Source organism: Nicotiana sylvestris, chromosome 2, assembly GCF_000393655.2.
Source record: "Nicotiana sylvestris chromosome 2, ASM39365v2, whole genome shotgun sequence".
NCBI lineage: Eukaryota > Viridiplantae > Streptophyta > Magnoliopsida > Solanales > Solanaceae > Nicotiana > Nicotiana sylvestris.
This window is the reverse complement of record NC_091058.1, coordinates 84099496-84111544: the sequence shown is the minus strand read 5'-3', so window position 1 is coordinate 84111544 and position 12049 is coordinate 84099496. Positions and strand designations below refer to the sequence as shown.

Genomic DNA, 12049 nt, shown 5'->3' with positions numbered 1-12049 from the left:
CAGATGAAAAAGGTATAAGGAATAATCAATTACCAGATATGAAATAATGGGCAATATCTTGTCCTCTATATTTTGGCATGTTCTCATTTGGCCTCATTGCTGAACAATCCCATCTACTTTTCTATATATTTTAAGAGAAAAGGATGCATATACTAATGAAGGAAAAGTACAAACCAAACACAATAAGATGGACAAAATTATCGATTGAAATATTCCGCATATATTGATGAACTTCATGTTATTAACCCACTTAATTAACTTGCTGAAAATACTAGTTTAGACTGAAATACATAAAACCAAGAAACATGTTAGTGACTTATTTGATGAAGTTCACAATGTATAGACCCACAACTTGCTGAAATATAATTACATATATAGAACCCAGAGACATGTTTATTATGCTAAAGCGCCCAATCATATGAGACATGTAAATAAATATTCCAAGAATCTTTTGTACTGTTTTTCTTTTTTGAAGGGTGTGCTTTGCAAAATAAGAAAAAGAAATCCCAGTAATCTAGATATGATATATATACTCCAAGTACTTTATGGTTTATAGTATGCCTAGTGAGTTCTAATTCCCTCGGGGTTGTAGACAAGAAATGGAATCCTAGTTGTACGCATTATGGTCCAATTATTTAAATACAAAAATGTTATATATTCAACAATCATTGGAGTGCTTGAATAATGCAAGTTTAACCATTACAATCATTATCCATTTACTTTTGGACAGAGGTTGTTGTTTGACTCTGAAATCTTTTTGAACAAATCAATCAAAGATGAAGAGGTAAATTTCAGCTAAGTATAATAATCTCTAGAAGAAAAAATAGATAAGGAGAAGACGGGTAATAAGACATCTTTGCCGATCTAATTTTTGTCAAATCTTCTCATTCATAAGTAATATTATCACCAGTATTTTTGGGATCCCCTTTTTACAAGGTTACTGTCCTCTATATATACAAAGAGCGAAACCCTTCTAAATTGTCAAAGACACGTTACAAGGAATATTCGCAGGAATATTCCTAATATTCCCTAATGGGCCTGTATTATTACAAGGGTTATATGGTCTCTTGTTTGCCTTAAGGTCGTCTCCCACAGGACATCAGGTCAAGGAGACCCTATCATTCGTCGTACTCATCATCGTGATTGGTCAAATTTGGACCCATACACTTGTCACCCACATCTAGCTACTAGCAAATATTTCAGAGCTCTGTTTAATTTTCATTTTTAGTTTCTTCTTATCAAGGAATGTCCTCAGTTTCTAACATGTTTGGCTTAGCTGATTGCAAATGACAAATGGAGTAGGTTTTAAGTGTTGAAAATATTTTTAGAGATGAAAATGATTTTATAAATAAGGAATAGGGAAAAGGGTCAAATATACTCCTTTACTTTTAGATATTGTCTACATTTAACCTTTGTTATACTATCCGGTTAAATTTATCCCTGCCGTTATATTATCCGGACGAATTTACCCCTACCATCAGCAAACTTTTAAACTTTACCCCTCAGTCCGTCAGGTGACCCAAATCTCCCAAATCATTTTAATGAAGTCACTTATTCTTCTTCTTGATCCAATATTTTTGAAATAATTAGCTTTTACCAGCTTTCTTAATTGAAAAAAAAAATAAAAGAAAGAATTATTAAAATAATACAACGGTTAGTAAATAAATTATAGTAAATTGAAAAATCTAAATTAGGTAGCTTGTCTAAATTTTAAAAGTATTTACAAATCGCAACTTTAATGAATTCGTTGCACCAAAGGTATGGAGACTTTGCAAGTATTAGTGATAGAAGTTAAAGTTCCTTGGAGACTTTATATTGTCGAATTCAATTTTACTTTAATCAAATGCCTATGTATTGTGCACTCTTAAGTTAGTCGATCGAGCTCTATACCAACCAGACAATAACAAAATATATATGAATATACATGTACATACATGATGATCAGCTGCATATAATACACAATAAATAGACCCAATGAATTTTACGGTGTGTATATCATTGAAAAATAAATAGTTTTAAACCAATACCAAACCTATAAGAGAAGTGGGTGCATTGGTAATTGAAAATATCCATGAATAATTTATATAGTCTAGTACCTTTAGCATTCATAGCAATAGTAATTTCTGAAAATAGTGGAGCAAGAAGAACAACACGTGATTTAAACAAAAAAAGAAATGGGGAGATTTGTATTACTTAATAGATCAAGGGGTAAGTTTTAAAAGTTTGTTGATGGTAGGGTTAAATTTGATCGGATAGTATAACGATAGGGCAAAATTTTGCCGGATAGTATAACAGAGGTTAAATGTAGACAATATTCGAAAGTAGAGGGATATATTTGGCCCTTTTCCCTTATAAATAAGCAATTATATATTTTGGTAGAATTATTGAATTTGATAATAAATTGATTTATTTGGTGAAAATATTGATAGTTGTTCTTTTATCAAAATAACTAAAATATCCTTAAAATTTTACAAAGATAATAATTTAAAAGTATATTTGTAAAGAAAAAAAGAAGGAATGACGAATATGGAATAGAGAAAAAAGTAGGAGGCTTTTTTTTGGGATAGGTATTTTGAGAAAAAGAAAAAAATTAAGAAAATAAAATAATAAAATTCTTGGTCAAACTATAGGTGCTTATAAGCTGAAAAACAATAAGTTGAGAATGATCAACTTATGACTTTTGGTTGATTTTCGTTTCTTGACTTATAAGCACTTTAGGTGCTTAATTACCAGACAAGTAAATAAATTATGATGTGCTTATAAGCTTAGCCAAATACCTTATTTAAAAATTATAGTAATATTTTTCTTAATGCAAATTTCTTTGTACGTTCTAGTAGTGGAGCTAACTAAAATGGTTTATTAAAACTCTCTTCATATAATATAAAAAAGAATTCTAGATTAGCAAACATTATGTGGCTGTAGTTTAGTGGTGAGAATTCCACGTTGTGGCCGTGGAGACCTGGGCTCGAATCCCAGCAGCCACACTCCTTTTTTTTTGGAGTCAATAGTTCTTTTTTATCAAACCAGTTATGTTCGGGTTTTTTTTTCTAACATCAAACTAAATCATAGTCGGATTTTTTTTCTCGGTTTGACTCGGATTATCGAGTTAGTGCGATTTGTTAGTTTCCTTTGTACATCCCTATAAACAATCTTATCATCTTTTCTCGTTTTTCTTTTTCCTTTTGAAAGGATTCTAATCCAGAATTTATTAATTTATTATATTATGTCAATCTTGTCTTATTGAAAATACATTAACAATGACAACTATTTAACCTGTGATTGGCAAAGGGGGTTGACCTTTGTCGAAGAAATTTAGTATAAATATTAGCTGAAGATGTTTAATTTTCTCTTTATCATTTTAAAATATATTAAAATTTGATCAGTGCTTAGTGGTATTATACTTTCGTGGTACTAGCTAGTACTATATTCATATTTTCCCCTATTTTCCTATAGCTGGTTACTGGTATTTCTTCTAACGTATCAGGAAGAAGGATGTTAAAGCTGGAATTTCCGTTCCTTTTTCTTTTTTCTTTTTAGTTTGACAATTTTAGTTTAAATATATAAAACAAATAATCTAATGGAGGGTCATGCGGTGGTCAGGTGCATGGGTGTTAGGAGGGGAAAAAATACCAGAAATGTTAATTTGGAATAATAAGTCAATTGCATGACCCGATATTAATTTAGAATAATGGGCCGTAATTGTAATGTTGGTTACGTGAAAATAGCATGGTCTAGCCAGTTTTCGGACTGGTCATTCAAAAATAGTCAGTGTTTGTCAAATCATTGAAAAATAACTACTATTTTACTGCAACAGAGACCGGTCCAGCATAATATACTGGAGTTCGGTGCACCTGTGTATGAACTTCCAGCATATTATGCTGGACCGGTATACTTTGCTGGCTCCAGTATAATATACTGGAGACTGGAGCACCGGTGCTCCACACTCCAGTATATTATGCTGGACCGGTATAATATACTAGAACTCCATTATATTATGCTGGAGTATTTTTTCGGATTTTGAACAGTGTTTTCGTTCGAACTTATCTTTACATGAAAAGTAACTAAATTTCGATTATTTTTGAAACTGCGACTATTTTTGAATGATCACTTGTAAATTTGGCTATTTTTGAATTTCTCCCGTTGGTTACTGATGAAATGATATAACTAGGAGGATGAAGTGATAAAATCGCAGTAGCATAAAATCCATTTAACAAAAATATAAGATAAAAGAAAGTAGCTTCTTATTAATATAATTGAGAGTAGATGTAAGCTCATATATACTCCTTCCAGTCTCAATTTGACAAATTGTTCCAAAATATTTGATGTTTTGCTATAAATAAGAAGTCATTTATTTAAAATGTGCACTTAATTGGTGGAATCATGTTGATTGGATGAGACATACAAGGACAAATTACACAAATATTCTAATGATTAAGAATGTGAAATATCTTTCTTACTATGCGTATAAAAACTTTTAAAAACAGATAATGTAGACACGAAATAGTAATATTTTCCTCGATACTGCCCGATGCCTCAGAATAATTACATGAAATAAGAAAGGAAAAACTTGGTGGTAGAGCTGTTGGACGGTAGTCAAATCATTAGTCGTATGTGGATTGGTGATGTTATCCATTAAGCAGAGGATGGGCTCTATGAGGTCTCAATCCCACAAACAGTGACTAATAAATTGTAATTAAAGGGCGGCATTTGAATGAGAAACTTAGTTTAGCGTCAATTGAACTACACCAAAATTGAAAGAAGAATTGTCCAAGTTTTCCTTGATTAATTGTGAGGTAGAAATACAATTGAATATACCTACTTCCTCCTTAGTTGCCAAGTTTTTATTGAGTAAGTTGCAAAGTTGAGAAGAATTGAAAGATCCAAATTAAGTGGTCTCAAGCTGTCCTATTTTTATATCTCTGTTAAATGAATTTAGGCTGATTTCCTGCACTTGTTTCAATAGGTTCGATTATAGTCAATTCAAGGAAAGCTATGTGTTTGTCCAAAATTGAGTTTTTTGTTAAATCAATTAATGAGAAAATAGAGGATGAATCCTAGTTAAATATAATAAATTCTAGATCTAAGGTTGAAGGGGATTAGTAGGTTAAGACCGTGCTCAAGAACAATGAATGACAAGCATATGTTCAATAATTGTCAATGAATATAGTAATAGAAGCATGCAATAAATGTAGATAATGACAATAAATGTAATAAGGAAGAGTTTATCACCCAAAATGTTAGATGACTTGGGTGACTCTTTTTTCCTGACAACAACGAGGAATAATGAAAGGTATTGATGGTTAATGAATCTTTGGATCTTGTAAACAAAGAGTAAACAACGTGTGCTTGAACAAGATAGTCAGTGAACAAGACAAACTTTTGTATATTCTTTGTAGTCAACCTTTTACAATGTGCTCTTATCAAGAAGTGAAGATCCCCCCTGTTCTTTATTTCTTCATATTTATAAGGGATATCCCCAAGAAACCCTAAAAAGTACAACATAAGGAATATCCAATGGAATATTCCTTATGTCTATTTCTAAACATATTCTACCGTTAATTCTTTGCTCCGTTTACTTGACTTGGGCAATAATCCTTCTTAAGACGACTCCTCGCCGTTGTGCCGTGGTCGACCCTGTTTATATGCAGTTATCAAGCCGCCCAAATTTAAACCAATACAACTAGTCTCTCCACTTATTGAAGTCGTGATCTTGCACTTCCCCGATAAACGGACCCGGTCTGCATCCATTTAGGAGAAATTTGGTCGTGTTGGTTGAGTCGAATCGGCCAAGGTCGAAAAAACGACATGGCCAGCGGGGCTGCGGTTGGTGTGGCTAACGTGGGGTGACGTCATGGCCACACTCATCATCATTACGCGTCTTCCCGTTGCAGTGTCTGTGCTTCTATCGCTTCAACATTAGTGCCATTAACGGTCCATTGCTTTGATTCTGGTGCCACCAAACCCTATAAATAGATGAGGGGGTTTCTTTTTTGAAAATTTTCATCGTTTCTCATTTCGCATGTGCATCGTTCTTCTTTGATCTTCTTCTTCGATCTCTATTTTTGATTCCTTGCAGCATGTTCATCTCTAGTCCCTGACTTCTTACCCAGTTAATATCTTCTTCAGATTTTGTTGCCCACGTTTCGCTACGAAAATATGTCAAAATCCCCTCATATTCACGATGAGGTCTCCCATGCCACTCTTTTGCCGGTGGCCCTTCCTCCCGGCAGTGAGGAATTCATGATTGGAGAGGAGGAGAGATTCCCCGTTGTAGAGGAGGTAGTCCCCAAGAACCCTTTGGTCAAACGTGACTTCCCAAAGGAACCTGCTCCTGCTCCTGCTCAGAAGCTTTCTAAGACGAGACCGCCTCAAATGGCCGACCTCCGGTCTAAATATCGCATTCCTCCTCATGTCAAAATTGTTCAGGACGGGGGCGACATCATAGAGATTCACCGACCCGGATACTGTGCTTTCTACGTTTACCCATTCTTAATTGGTTATTCTCTCCCTCTCCCCTATTAGCGGAGGAGTTTTGCCGATTTTACAATATCTTCCCGGCGCAGCTCTCCCCTTATTTGTACAAAGTGTTTTTGATGCTGGAGTACGCAAAATTGGCCGGCTGTGAGGTTTCGTCACCTGTTGCATCTATTTTTGCCCAGCTTTTATAAATTTACGTTGATACACATGTAGCATCATGGGATGAAAGGGTTGGTGGCCGAGATGGACGATAAAATGAACCAGTGGTTCTGGAACAAGTACTTCTTCATCAAGACTGAGCACCTAGTGGCGAATCCGACTGGGTTTCCCGAACAATGGAACTACAATCGTAAGTATCTTACTGTATGCTCGTTATTTTCTTTCTTTCATTATCGACTCATTTGCGGCCTTCTTGTTTTCAGCTGAGAGGCGTGAACCTTTTCCCGTTTTTACACTGAAGATTGAGTGGCTCGTGTGTTACCACACACCGTGGGAATTCGCAACTGGGCGTCCTTTCACAAGCATTTTGGGCCCAAGACCCCTTCTAGTAACTATTATTTCCATCTTCTAACTTATTGCGGTTCACTATCGCTTTTTGATGCGAACTCCCTTTGGTGCCAGGTCGGCGAGTTTCCAAGAAGGCAAAGGCTTCAGTCCCTGCATTTCATCAAGCTGTCGCATAGGCTGGAATGCAATTTACCTTAGCTGAGTCCGCTCGAGGAGGTTGGACTCAAGTTCCGTCAACGAGGGTCTCTGCCCCTCAAACTGTTGTTGTGCGAGATGAGATCTCTTCCCAGCCCATCTTTCATCTTGTGGATGAACTATCTAATGGCGAGGAGATACCGTCTAGTAAAAGGCAAAGGGTGGAAACTGGGAGGTCCATGTCGCTGACGTTGAGTCGGAAAAATTCATTGCTTTGGAAGAGAAATTTATGCTTGCACAAAACGTAGAGGCCGTTTCCACGACAGATATCGTCATATAGAGGAGACCCTCTGTGGTTGAGGGGGTTTGTGGTAGTGGAGAGCTTACACGGACCGCAGAAGGTGGATCCTCATTGGCGGTCGGGGGAAGTAGAGTCATCCCTGCGGGGGACGACAACTCTGGATCGGACATCGACCCTGAGAAGGTAGGAGCCTTCCTGGAGAGGAATACGCGTTAGGAGTTAAGGACGGAGAGTCCTAAACAACATATAGTCATTCCCGTGGACTACGATTTTTTGTCCAACTTAGAATGGGTGGCGCCGGCCTTTGCTCCCCTGTGCGTGGCTTTTGAGAACCCAGCACTACAGGCGATGAATGATGCAGACCTATCATTGGGTATATCCAGCATGGCTCTGCGAGTAAGTGTTTTTCTATGTTAGGATTCGTTTCGTATGTGCAATATGCTTACACTGACTCCTTTCTTTTGCATGTCAGACTCTTATTATGGGGATTGAGTGTGAACGGTGGGAGGAGTGAAGAACGACCATTTTTAAGAAGATGACCTCAAAGTACAAGGAGTATCGTACTAAGCACCGAACAATGGCTGACTTCCTTAGCCGGGATGGCAAATTTTAGTCGCTTCGTGATGGGCTCAAATAGAAAGAGGATGAGCTGACGAAGAAAGATGAAGAGCTAACGGAGAGGAACGATGAGCTTATGAGGGCCATCAGTAGGTATAGCAAGCTTGAGGCAGCGCTAAAGGCCAAAGAGGACGAGCTCGAGGTGAGTAAGGGGGTAATAGATGAGAACGCTGACCTTCAGACGCAGGTGGCATCCCTAACGGCTGAACTCGGGAAGAGGGAGGCAAGGGTTGTTGATCTGAGGGGTGAGCTAAGTGCCAAGGTCGAAGAATTGAGTCGTGCCGAGAAAGGCAAAATGGACGTTATGGCTGAAGCGGCGGCCCTAGAATACGCCCTCCGTGTTTGCAGGTCCGAGCAGGCTAATGAGGTGGAGACATTGGCGCTTAAGATGGCAAGGTTGGAAGAACAGATCCAGGGTTTGGAGGCGGAGTTGTCCGGGTTAAACGAGCAAGTCATTATCTTGAGGGTTGAGGAGATTCGATGGCAGTCACAGCCGTCTATATCTCATACTTTGCCGATCCCTGTGTACTGCGGGATTTGTATGAGATGTGGGTCCATGCCGTGGCTCAACTTGACGTGTACAAATCTTTAAAGGCTGCAGGGAGTGTTTCTGAAGCAGAGCTTGAGGGCGTCCGTGTCAAGGCACGTGCAACCCATGAAACTTGTGGTTATGACCTTAGTACGCCTAGCGGGGATGAGGATGACGACGCCGCGGATGCCTCTGATCCTTGGTATGATGATGAGTATGCTGATGGGGATGATGTTGCATGAAGCTGTTGTACTTAGTTTTTTTTTTTTGCTTTGCTATTTTTGTCAGGGCATCCTTGAGCCCTTTGTAAAAAGTATTGTAATCCGATAATTGAAATGGAACAATTCCCTTTTTACTATGTAGTTCTGGATTCTCGTTCACTTTTCCTCTTTTTTTTTGCTATGTGGGGAAACCCTTGATTTTTCGGCTATTTGTATATGTTTGATATTAGTTGAGTCGAACATAGACTGACTTGAGGTCGAGTATTAATTAGCTTGGATGAGATCGAGGTTTGATGAGGTCGAAAATCAAATAATTTGAGCGAGGTCGAATGTAGAGTAATTCGAGTAAGGTCGAATGTAGAGTAATTAGAGCGAGGTCGAGTGTAGAGTAATTTGAGCGAGGTCGAGTGTAGAGTAATTCGAGCGAGGTCGTGTGTAGAGTAATTCGAGCGAGGTCGAGTGTAGAGTAATTCGAGCGAGGTCGAGTGTAGAGTAATTGTTGTTACCCAATTTTTTCCTGTATATTTTATATATGCAAAAGACTTTCAAAATATCATATATATGCATATATAGATATATCCAAACGTTTTAGTATTTTTCCTAATTTTAAAAGATTTTTAAATTAATTTATTGCTCTATTTTAGGAGTATAAAAACTAATAATTATTTCCAAAATCATCATTTTGGTGAATAATTTATTTTATTCTCATATTTATACCAAAATATAACTAAGGTAATTTTTGCACATTTTTGTAAATTTATTTAGTATTTTAAAAGGTAAATTGCATTTAATTACAATTTTAGCCTATTTTAAGATTTAATTGCTCGTATAATTATAAAATTGGTTTCAACATTTTTAATATAATATCTATATATTATAATTAATTTAGTACCTTTAATTTATTTTCAGAAATCATGTTACTATTTTTTATAAAATAAAAAGGGAAAAATTAGCTATTTAAAATATAGCCCCATTTTGTTTCAATTATAGCACAAATTGATCCACCAAATAACCCAATTTCAAATCCCAAATTACCCAGCCCAATTTCAATTTAGCCCGACCCCGGACCCGCTTATCCGATCTGCCCGACCCTCTCTTTAATCCAGGTCGTTGATCATTTTGATCAACAACCACGATCATTCCTTACCTTTTTAATTCCCCAATGACTACCCTAATCCCCTCATTCTCTTCTATCAGTCTCCTCTAAAATCCCTCTCCTCTCAAACTCTCTCGAACCCCCTCGAAACCCTAGCCTCTCTCGCTGTCTTCTACCTCAAGCTCACCGGAATCCATGACATCTCAAGCCATGGATGGCCTAAACTCATCTCCCTCTGCTCTCATACACTTGGTATTCGAAGGTCCTAGATCTGACCTCGAAGGTGTCCGTTCAGATCTCTACAGATCCAAGGTTCTATGGCCCTTGCCGGTTTTGCTCTGGCGTACAATGATATTTTGAGCATGGTTCTAACCTCTCCGACTCAGATCGAACCTTTTCAAAGCCTTTCTCGTTTTAGGGTTCCCCTGAAACCCTAAGCTATTCGAGGTTTTCTCTGATTTTTTCTTAGATCTGTTCTATATATGTGCTCTACTTGAGTTTTTAAACGGTTTCCCCAATTTTTCTTTCAAAAAATTACTTCTTTCCGATATAGGGTTTCTGAAAAAGCTTAAAATGTTTCTCCGACTCTTCTTTTCCTTTCTTTGTGTGTATTTGTCACGCATGTGCTTCTACTGCTTTCTTATGCTATACATGTTCTTCTGTGCTTTGTTTTTCTACCGTGTTTTGTACCATGCTCGCATGTTTATCTTATTGTATTTTTCTATATGAACTTTTGCTATGTTTTTCCAGTATTTTTGTGTTCTTCTACTGTATGTATTTCCTACTGAGTTCTTAAGTTTTGTTTGCCTTCTACTGAACTATGTTTGAGTCCCTTCTAAAAGGTTGTCTTAAACACATTTTTTTACTATCGTGACTGTTCTCTCATTATGCTCCTACACTCTGTCTGCTTTGAATGTTACTTGTATTTGCTTGTCTTCTCATGAGATTCTGAAAAGAAATCTCTGAGCCTGTTGCCTCCTCATCTCTGTATTTGACTCGAGTCGGAAACCCTAGAATTTGGGGGTTTCCTCCGAGTTTGATCATATGATCAAACTAGGGTTCTGTTTGAGGACCCTTGACTCTTTCAGACTTATTTCTGGGTCTATGAACTAAGTGTGAACTTCTTTTGTTTGCACACAATTCTGATTCTCCTACACTAGACTCTTCTATTGAATAGCATGACAAATTTCTTCATGTTTAACGTGTCTGTGTGCTTTTATATATGAGGAATCTTTCTTCAAAATGGTTTTCCAACTTGTGATTGACTCAGAATTCCTTTTAATAAGTTTAATTGATTGGTACTGATTTTCCTTAAGTCGAAATCCTTCCCATCTTTCTGACCTGGTTCATTCATACGAAATCCTCAATTTCTGATTTACTAGCTGTTAACTGATTTCCTTAACTTATTGGCACAAACCATGTACTATCAAGACTTTGTCCTTAAATAAACCTCTATATATTTACCCCTCTTGTACTGCTCTGGAAAAGTGTTTGATTGACCATTTTCCTTAATTATTTTGCCCGTTTGAAATTAGAATCCCTTAATTAAAGGGAGACCTTGTGTTATTGATTTCCAAACTATTTTTTTTACCTATTTCTACTTGCTTTCTGCACTATAAAAGGGCACGACCCTTCTGCACTTTAGGACACCTTCAATTCAATACTTCTACACTTCAGACTTCACAATTCTCTTCTAAACTCATAACATTCTGATTGCTCGTTTGCACTTTGGCTTTACAAAACTACTGCTTTCTCTTTGTTTGTTTTCTCTGAAACTGGTATATCCTAATTTTAGTTTCAGCATCACCCCATGTGTTTACTTAAAGTTCTTATATCTATGGCTACCTTACTGCTTATGTAGAGTTCAATATTTAACTTAATATGCCTATGTTCTACTGGCTGTTTCTACTGTGAATCTTTGCTCCCTTCCCCATTATCCCTATGTATTTGTAAGTGGTGACTTAGGGCATGGCAACATGAGTTGTTCCTCATGACTTGAGTTCTGAACTAGTGAGACCCTAACCTCTAATAGGTTGGAGGGTGTGCCAGCATATCTCATTGCTGAGTATGCCCATCAGCTTGCTTCTCTTGTGTTCTTGCAAATTCCATACTCCTCTATACCCCTATATGCATTGATTTTTAAGTTGTTCCCTTTTCCCCCCTTT

At 37.1% G+C, this 12049-nt stretch overlaps 1 non-coding gene across 1 annotated transcript; it reads left to right on the top strand.

Annotated features, from left to right (window-relative positions):
• The first annotated feature begins 2912 nt into the window (after positions 1-2912).
• Positions 2913-2984, top strand: TRNAH-GUG (transfer RNA histidin (anticodon GUG)). Its single transcript has one exon. It is a non-coding gene; the product is annotated as a tRNA-His (tRNA).
• The last annotated feature ends 9065 nt before the right edge of the window (positions 2985-12049 follow it).